The 10,070-nt window shown below is 45.0% G+C and overlaps 1 protein-coding gene across 2 annotated transcripts in view; it reads right to left on the bottom strand.

Annotated features, from left to right (window-relative positions):
- CUNH4orf19 (chromosome unknown C4orf19 homolog) overlaps positions 1 to 10,070 on the bottom strand; it is a 102,199-nt gene that overhangs the window by 58,023 nt on the left and 34,106 nt on the right. The window contains exon 1 of one of the 2 annotated variants that reach the window (XM_045284210.1): positions 5,918 to 5,998. The exons of the other annotated variant lie outside the window; for it this stretch is intronic. The gene's annotated coding sequence lies outside the window, so the exon portion shown is untranslated. Of the gene's footprint in view, positions 1 to 5,917; positions 5,999 to 10,070 lie in introns of those variants that run through there. 2 annotated transcript variants of the gene reach the window in all.

Below are 10,070 nucleotides of genomic sequence, written 5' to 3' on the forward strand. Positions count from 1 at the left end.
TCTACTGAAAGTAAGGGTTGGGCCATAGCCTGCCCTGTGATTCATCTGTTTTATAGACCTTGTAGGAATTGGTCAATTACTTTGCAAATTCGGTGGTTATGGGCTACTAGAGGCGATGGTCAGTCAGTTCATGATGTTGGTGGGAGGAGTAGGCTTATAAAAAGGTCAACCCTGGAGGTTAAAGGGGACCTCACTACCATCAAGAAGAAAAACTTGGGGTGCAGTGCATCCTTTGGACTCAGAGCTCCTGTGCGGAGAACCTCCTAGACCTTGAAATACAAGGCAGCACAAGATAGTCAGAGCCTGGATGCTGGCATGAGACAGGTGCAGTGGGTTTCCTGGCCACAGAGTGAAAGATCGGAGTGCCTGTAGGCAGGCGGCTCCTGGTGGAGGAGGGAGACTCCAGATACTTGCCGGCAGAACTATTTCTGTGAAGCCACACCAAGCAGCCTCTTCTGATTTAGGTAGCTCATTGATGCGCATGCTGCGCTTTCCCCCGACAAATTGGAATAATACGGTGGATGTAGTTCATAAAATGACTCAATTCATGGTACACCAAGGTTCCAAAAAGCAGTAGACAGACTGAGACAGCCTGAGACAGACTGAGGATTTAGGAAACAATTCTGGTTCCTTTCTTAACCTAAATAGAATCTAAGTAGGCAATATAGGCAGTTTTCATCGCTTTGTGATTCATTTGGGACTTGACTCCAGTAGAGGTGATGGGATGGCATTGAAAAGTTGGCTGAAACTGGAGGCACAAGACACAATGAAGGTGACTTTGGGGCTGGTACAAAATACGGAATATAAAATAGCAAGTAAGTAAATAACATGTGAGTTTTAGGGGTGGTGGTAAGATAAGCCCTTTTAGTTTTAAGCACTGTTTTTATGACCCATCTATACTGTTTTGACCATTGACCATTAGTCAAGTGGTTACCAAATTAATTGATGATGAGTTATGACAGGTCTTGCTTTCACACATGCAGTGATATGTTTTCTATAAGATAAAATTATCTGTCAACCTAATCCTCCCAACCATCTTTTGAGGATTCAAATCAAATGAAATCCACTGCCTTTAAGTTGATTCCAACTCAAAGTAACTTTACAAGATAAAGCAGAACTGCTCTATAGTGCTTCCGAGGCTGTACATTTCCACCCCCTTTCAATAGTTTTAATTGATTTAAAATTCACATATACTTCTATGGTTCAATTGCTTTTAAAAAGAGTTGTATATACATCATCACCATCAGGCCTAGTGTGCCCCCCCCCATCCCATATTCATTACTTGCTTCTCCATTCCCCTCCATAGCCCTCCCCCGATCCCTGATAAGCTGTTACATCAGTCATTTTCTCTGTGCTTCATAAACTAAGAAACATAACAGAAGCAATAAAAAACTGAAAACAAAACAAAATAAGGAGGTGAGGAGGGGGAAGGAAGAAAGAAAACCTGGCAATATTAAAATAAGCCAGAGAGAAAATTTGTCTTGGAACAGGTTGAAAAATATTTAAACCTAGAACAAATTCAGATGGGTCAAGAGGGAGGTCAACTGACCAGGTATCATAGTAAGCCATAGTTCCAGCCACCATCATCATCAAGTTTATAAAAATCTCTGTCTGATTCGATAGCTGCTCTCGTCCCTCCACTGCGGCCAGAGGGAATCTGCCGGAGGCTTAATCCGACTAGACCCTCTGCAGGTGGATTTTGGGCTCCCCCTGTCCTCCGTACCCTTCTACAAACCGGGTGTTCATATTTTAAGCTCTGATACCTTTCCTTTCATATTTGTTTTGTTATTTGTCATTTGGGGGCCACACAGACTCGTGTGCTTCTTCCATGTGGAATTAGTTGACACGAGGCTGTATATCTTTATGGGAGGCACATGCTCTATCTTTCTCCCACGTGGCAGCTAGTGGGTTTAAACCACTGCCCGTTCATTAGCTCTGGAGTGCTTTCCACGCCTCCGCTGCCAGGGGCTGCTCAGTCTTCTCAAGACAGGAAATAAAGTCGAAGGGTTTGCCTTCTGGGCAGTGAAGCAAGAATTTGACCTTTAGCTTCCATGTCTCCGACACCCCTCCCCCATCCTTTTGTCCCTCACCCCCATGCACAAAAACACATGTGGACATTAAACACATGTGGAATTCACCTGGGCTTAGGTGCTCTTGTGCTTCAAGGTGAAATGTTGCCCTCACCGGGTTAACAGAAAAGCCCGAGAAACACTCTCAGCACCTCCGCCTTTGGAGCCCTGAGTCTGAGGTTGGTTTAGTGGAAGAGGGATGCCTGCCGTTTTCTCATCCTCGCTGAGCCGGTGCAGTCACCAACAAGACCATCCGAGAGCATGCGCAGCTCGTACCAGGCCTATGTGTCTGGGGCGGAAGAACATGGAGGAATGTTTGCACTTGTTCAGAGAAGAAGGCGCTAACTCCGGGTGTTCTGGAATAAGTTCTCTGGGTGGTTAGTAACTGTGAGCAGGAAAGGAAAACAGAGGGGTTCTGAGGTAGATAATTTGGGTAAATAAGATGGAACAATAAGTCGGCGTTCTTTGTTTCCTTGTGGGCTTCCTAGCATCTTTGACCCGTCACTGCCCCTGGGGGCAGATGGTTCGTTCAACACTGTTTTTTCCCTTTCTCCTTTCCCTATTTTTTCATTTCCCATTCCTGTCCAAGCCTTGACAACGTTACCTCTTTATTGTGATTAGTTGAAGGTGTCTACAGATCATATCAGTTTTCTGTTCAGCCATTCGTACACATCTTGTTTCATGTCTTCAATAGCAGTCTCCACGATGTAACACCACTCATCCACTTTCTTCCTGCGTTTGCTTTCTGTTTCTCCCCCTTTCTCAACTTTGTCCATGGGCACAGGCTGCCCTTTTGATTTAACGGGATCGATGACTCTAAGGTGTGTGGACCTCATTACTGTCACTGTTTCCTGTATACTGTAGATCTATTGGTTGGCCAAAAATTGAGCTATGGGCCTGAGTTCATTTCCAGACCTAAAGGTTGACGATGGGCCATTGGCTTGGTTGGGGCTTCCACCCAACCAATCTCTATTCAACTAGTAAGCATCTTTTTATTTTGCATTTTGTCACATATTCTCTTCTAATGTGATCTCTATCAGACCAATTGGATCGGGTGTTCGGGCACCATCAAGTTCTGGTCTCAGGGTCAGGGAGACAGATGTTTGTACTGTCTATTAGTCCACTGGCTCAGTGGTTCTCAACCTTCCTAATGCCGCACCCCTTTAAATTAGTTCCTCAGGTTGTGGTGACCCTCCAACCATAACGTTATTTCCGTTGCTACTTCATAACTGTCATTTTGCTATTGTTATGAATGGAGCGACTCCTGTGAAAGGGTCATTCGAACCCCAAAGGGGTCATGACCCACAGGTTGAGAACCGCTGCACTGGCCTAAGTGCTTCCATATGTCTTTAATGTTCGTCACTCTCCTTTTCTCCAGACAGGCAGAGACTGGCAGTTGCCCTGCGTTGGCCTCTCATGGGCTATCAAGACCTCAGGTGTCACTCACTACAGTAGGATGCAGGGCATTTTCTCTGTGGACAGATATGCGAATTGACCTTGGTGTCCCCCGAAACTACGGTCTTGTACTTCATTCCCTCAAGGTTTGGTGATATCTAAGGCATTTTCATAACTTGGCTCTCTGTATGCTCCATTACAGTCATGACTATGTTTGCCGTAAAAGTAAATACACATGTACCCATACCTTCTGTCAAACCTCCTCTCTATATTTGTGACTATACACCCACTCTCGCTCTCCCTCCTGTTCAGCCTGTGACTCTGTGTATCTGCGCACAGACGAGTGTGACTGGATTGTGTATATAACAGTACTGACTCTGTGCCCCCTCTAACTGCTGCATTCTTCCCACGGTCGTCCCTTGCCGCCATCAATTTGCTTTGTTGTTGTTTGCCTGCTTCTTCATCCATGTTCGCAGGTGTCTATCCTGTAGCCGGTAATTTCCCCTCCTTTCCCTTCCCAACCCCAGTAACAGTCAAAGAATATTGCTTTTAGCGAGAAAATGTCTCCTTGACTTTCCACACTAGCCCCCACAAGTCCACCCAGACATAGACGCAGCAAACCTTCAAGCTGGACCACTGGAAACCAGAGACAGCGGTTTCCAAACGAAGACAATGACCAAGTCCAGAGGGAGTAAGTCGGGTAGTTACAGAACTTCGCCCTGGGAGGAGGCCACGGTTTCAAGAGAGAACAGATGGTGACACTCAGAGAGAGACGAATGCATTACAAGGTGACCTTGAAGAAAGGCAATGAACCCTCCCATCACATTTTTTAAAAGGGGAAAATCATAAAGATGTAGTCAACATTAAAACAGCAGTCATGGAGAAAATGACAAGAAAACCCACAGACAAAATTAATTTAGCATAGAGAAATAAGCGAAACCAACCAGCTGCAACACACACGCACGCACGCACGCACGTATGCATGCGCCAACTGAGAGAGTCACGATGCACCGTCAAACACCTCAGAAAGACAAAGTGGTGGACACTGCACTAAGTGAAATTCACTCTCGTGCATGGCCGTTCAACTCACAGTCAACCACAAAGGGCAAATATTGTATGACAGACACTGCTATCATCAACGGCAACGTTATCTTCTCAATGCTGTAAGAATTCATTCATCTCTATCTGACCCCCATGAAAACTTGGGACTCTACCAATGCTGCCTGCCCATTTTATTTTCAAATTATTTCTTGAGTTCCTTTATTTCTCTCCATCGAAAGTGCCAATAAAATCTAGACCAGTCTATCTATGTCTCTTGCTTAATCAACTGTTAAACTTTTCTAACTGGTATCTTTTGACCGACTGGGAAAATTTTAAAATTAGTTCTCCATTAACACAACCGGACTAATCTTTCCCAGAGCACATGTCAAATTTTGTTAGCTTCCTGTTTAAGATATCTCAAGGCAGGACAAAATTCCTACCCCGATCTTCAAACGTATCTTGACCCTTCTTCCTCTCAGGGCTTCCGCTTCACAAGTCTTCACTGATCTGGTCCTGCCCACCACAGGGCCTTTGCTCAGGCTGGATTTACTGCCTTCTATGGTGGTTCTCGCGCTCTTCCGCAGAGAAGCCTCCTGCATTTCTTGTACTTGGTTAAACCACTGTTATTGACTCACACTTCAGTTGTCACTAATGAGATTGTAATCCTGATGGGATTGTTTGGCTAATATCTGCCTGGCCCTTTCCTAGACTGAAAACTACTGGAGTCTGTCAAACACCTATTATGAAACATCACCATTGGCTTATTAAGGTTTGGGGATGACAGATCTGAAACACAATGTTAGGGAAGGAATTCTACAAAGAAAATAGACGGAGTTAAAGAAGAAATGTTTAGGGTTCTTAGAACTCGAAAACAACAAAGCACCCAAACAAACATAAAACAAACCAAAAATCCAAACTCTGCCAGCAAGTTGATGCCAACTCATAGCAGCCTTTGAAGACAGCGTCGAACTGCCCTTGAGGGGTTCCAAGACGGTCACTGTTTACAGCAGAAGAAAGCCCATCTTTCTCCAGGGTCCTGAGAAGCACACTGTTGTAATTTAGAGTCCATTAAAAATAGCTAAACAGTTGAAGAAGGAAAGGGTATGATGTTGGGTATAAGTTCTAGATATACTCTTAGGTGCTTACATTTTCTTTTAAAAATTTTCAAACTCGTAGAAGACTTTAAAGACTAGTACAGTGAACAGCCACATAGCTTTAAGTAATCTCTTTAATGTTTTGATTGTGCACTGCAAGAGCCAATCTGTAAGTCTGACATTTTCTGCTTTGCTGTGAGCAGTGCAATTCTAATTGCACCTTCCAGAATGTATAAAACTAAGTAATTGGGTCACAAGGTGCCCTCGTGTTGGTTAAGAAATCAGCTGCTAACTGAGAGGTTGGTGGTTAGCACTCACCTGGTGCATGATGGGAGACAGGTCTGATGACAAGCTTCCTTACAGAGTGTTGCTGTGGTTGGGTGCCGTCCAGTTGAACTAGACTCCTGATGGATGCTCCTGAAGGAGCAGAGCCACCCCATCAAGTTTTCCTGGCTCTGCTCGTTATGGCAAACCCTGGGGATACACTGATAAAAGTGCACAGCTGCTAAGAGGGCAATGGTTCGAAATTGCCAGCTGCTTTGCAGCAGAAAGATGTAGCAATCTATTTCTTTAAAAAGTACAGCCCTGGAAATCCTATGGGGCAATTCAACTCTACTGTGTAGAGTCACAATGAGATGGAATTGATTGGACAGGAATAAACTTTATGGATGTCATATTTCTCTCAGTGGCACAAGTGGTTAGTGACTATTAACTGAAAGGTTGGCAGTCTGGATCCACGTAGAGGCACTGGCCACATAAAAGTCAAGTCTGGAGACCCCATGGAGCACCCTTCCTTAAAGAGAAGGCTATGGAGCTGTTGTCCTTGGGTTACATGGGGTTACTGTGGGTCAATAGTGACAGGACAGCAATGTTAGGGTGGGTACTTTAGAGAAACAAATCCACAGAAACTCACGTATGAGAGAGCTTTATATAAAGGTTGTATGCATCAAGAATACATCCCCACCCAGTGCTGCTCAAGCCCACAAGTCCAACATTAACCCATATGTCTGACACCAACCCACAAAGTCCTCCTCCATCTCACAAAACACACACTATGATGCCGACTGCAGGAGGAAAGCCAAATCAGTGAACGTGTAAGCATCTCCACACGGGTGCACCAGCACCCAGGGTTGCATCAGGGTAGGTCCATGTGGCTTCTTCTCAGGGATGTCTTGCAGGAAGTGAGTTTTGAAAGCTGAAGCAGGGAACCAGCTAAGGCAGCTGCACCCTAGTCTGAACATCACAAATCAAGAGACCCGAGAACTAGAAAGGCGAAGCTCACCGAGCCATTTATCTCTCCATCCTTCAATTAAACCTACATGTGTTTATCACCCAGGTTGGTACAATAAACTAAGTACCTCAACAGCCCTTAGCAACAACGATTGGATCACAAAGGTGCAAGCTTCAGGAATAAACGCTAGCCATGCCTACTGGCAAATAATTAACCAAGAAAGAGTTAGGGCTCTACTTTACATAAACACTGTAGAGAAGAAGTATGCAGCATACCTAGAGAAAATTATATGCTTTAGAGAAAATAAGGTGTTTTCACATGAAAGAATAGCCAACAGTAAAATGAATAGATACGTGGGAACGAAGGGGAGACAGAAGGTGCTGAGGGAGTGGAAGAAGAAAAGAGTCTTCCTAGTTATCTTTCTCCATAGGAGTCCCAGGTGATGAGCTCAATGACTAGCCTGAGGGTGGGCAGTGCGAACCCAACCAGAAGCGCTTTGAAGGACGGCAATTTGCTTGCTACAGGCCACAGCCTTGACAACTCTATGGAGCAATTCTATATGGCACAAATGGGGGCGCCAAGGGCAGCAAGGGACTGAATCACTGCCAATAACAACAACACGTGTTTCTTTAATGAAAAGGGAGCATGCTCACGGCTTCTCTCTGGAAAATAGTATTATCCACTATCAACTAATTTTCTTGTGCTAAAAGACCAACTCAACACAATATAAGGCACATTACAAATAAAAAAAATTATTTCTACTGTAACAAGTCCTTAACGAAGTGTTATTTGCAATATTTTTTATTCCTTATTGGAAGGAAAATCCACTGGTAGGGAAAGTATTTGTTCCTTTAAGGGTCAGCCTTAGTTTTGGTGGAACTAAGCCAGATAATCCATCTTTTTTTTGGTACTTCCCAACAAAGAACAGGCTAGCAGATCCACCTGACCTAGCTTGAGAGATCCACACTAAGAGCTTAGGCAGGGCGTGCATCCTAGTGTGCCGACTCCCTGGCCGGCCTGGAGATCCAAGAAACGACTGCCTGTGCAGCCCATTATTTCCCAGGCCCACACTTAGGCTAGAGGACTCTGAACCAAGTCAATGATTAATGAGCTCAGAAAGTTTGCTAAAACAAACTGACCCCTTCCCTAGAAGTATGTGCACCAGAGAACACACTAAATCAGGGGTTCTCAAACTTTGAAAACAGGGGGCCAGTTCACTGTCCCTCAGACCTGTTGGAGGGCCGGACTATACTTAAAAAATCTACAAAAAACTATGAACAAATTCCTATGCACACTGCACATACTTATATTGAAGTTAAAAAACAAATGGGACAAAAACACCCGGCAGGCTGGATAAATGTCCTTGGCAGGCCGCATGTGGCCCGCGGGCCATAGTTTGAGGACGCCTGCACTAAATCTGCAGGTTGGGGAGAGGGGCTGGCCTGCCATGCCCAAAGGGAAGGAAAACAAGAAGGGAAAGGAGAAAGGGATGGGCTAGACCAGCGGTTCTCAACATGGGGGGTCGCGACCCCTTTGGGGGTCAAATGACCCTTTCACAGGGGTCACCCAATTCATAACAGTAGCCAAATTACAGTTATGAAGTAGCAACAAAAAATTAAAAAAAATTTTATGGTTGGGGGGTCACCACAACCTGAGGAACTGTATTAAAGGGTTGTGGCATTAGGAAGGTTGAGAACCACTGGTCTAGACCCCATTATTGGCACACCAAGCCCAGAGGACACCGTCCCTGCACTGACCTGCTAAATCACAGAGAGGACTGTAGGGCCAACAATAGCTCAAAACACATTGTCCCCTTACTGGAACATACCGCAACAGAGGGCAATACTGGGGAAACCCCCACAGTAGGGTGAACCAAGAAAGGCACATAAGAGATCAGAAACAAGAGCAAAGCCAAGTACAAAGCCCCTAAAGAGCCCCCCAAAATAGACTTCAGGCTAGGAGGGGAAGCTTTTGGAATTTCCCAAGGGTCAGTGGGGAGATAGTTATACAGGTCAACAGACAGACCTGGAATTGTGCACCGTATATACTCGAGTTATAGCTGACCTGAATATCAGTCGAGGCACCTAATTTTACTACAAAAACTGTATTAAAAATGTGCTGGAAAAACTCAGATTATACACAAGTATATATGGTATGTTTTTTCTCTCTCTCTTTTTTAAATCATTTTATTGGGGGCCCGTACAATTCTTATCACAATCCATATATACATCCATTGTGTTAAACACATATGTACATTTGTTGCCATCATCATTCTCAAAACATTTGCCTTCTACTTGAGCCCTTAATATCAGTTGCTCATTTTCCCCCTCCCTCCCCAGCAAGCCCTAAGAGAAAGCAATGGGACCCACAGTTCCAAAGGGACTTGTGGGGGAGAGGGTGGTGGGGGAAGGGAACAGTGAGCAAACAACACCATAGACAGGGCAACAACTATGGAATTAAAATCAACAACAAGCAGGACGTAGCGATCCTGGGGGTATTGGAGCAACAGCAATCTTTCTGAGAAGAATTACTAAGAGGTGGAAGTAGGGCAAGCGTGATGGTGGGGCAGGAGGAAGGTAAAAGCAAACAGAGGAATAATCTAGGAAGCAAAGCTATGGACAGAGGTATAAGCACAGGTGTGTACATATGTAAACACATTAATTCATAAAAATAGAGGTACTGGCCTATGTACATATATTGATATGGTAATACACTGAGGTGGTGGTCAGACTTTGGGCCTCTGCTCATACTCTCTCTCAATGCAAGAACACTTTGCTCACCCTTCCGCCATGATCTCTGGAGACAAAATGGGTGCATACGCAAATGTGGTGAAGAAAGCTGATGGTGCCCAGCTATCAAAAGATAAAGTGTCTGGGCATCCCCTTACAGAAGGGTCTCAGGGAAGAAATGAGCCAGTCAGGGTGCGATGTAGCAACAAGGAAACATACAACTTTCCTCTAGTTCCTAAATGCTTCCTCACCCCCTCCAGCCCCCTGCCGCCCACTTTCATGATCCCAATTCTACCTTATAAATAGGGCTAGACCAGAGGATGCACACTGGTACAGATAGGAAATGGAAACACAGGGAATCCAGGGCAGATGATCCCTTCAGGACCAGTGGTGTGAGTGGCGATACTGGGAGGGTGGAGGGAGGGTGAGTTGGAAAGGGGGAACCGATTACAAGGATCTACATGTGACCTCCTCCCTGGGTGATGGGCAACAGAAAAGTAGGTGAAGGGAG

This window comes from Echinops telfairi, unplaced genomic scaffold, assembly GCF_000313985.2.
Source record: "Echinops telfairi isolate 266 unplaced genomic scaffold, ASM31398v2 ScPeMD7_7468;HRSCAF=8506_0, whole genome shotgun sequence".
Lineage (NCBI taxonomy): Eukaryota > Metazoa > Chordata > Mammalia > Afrosoricida > Tenrecidae > Echinops > Echinops telfairi.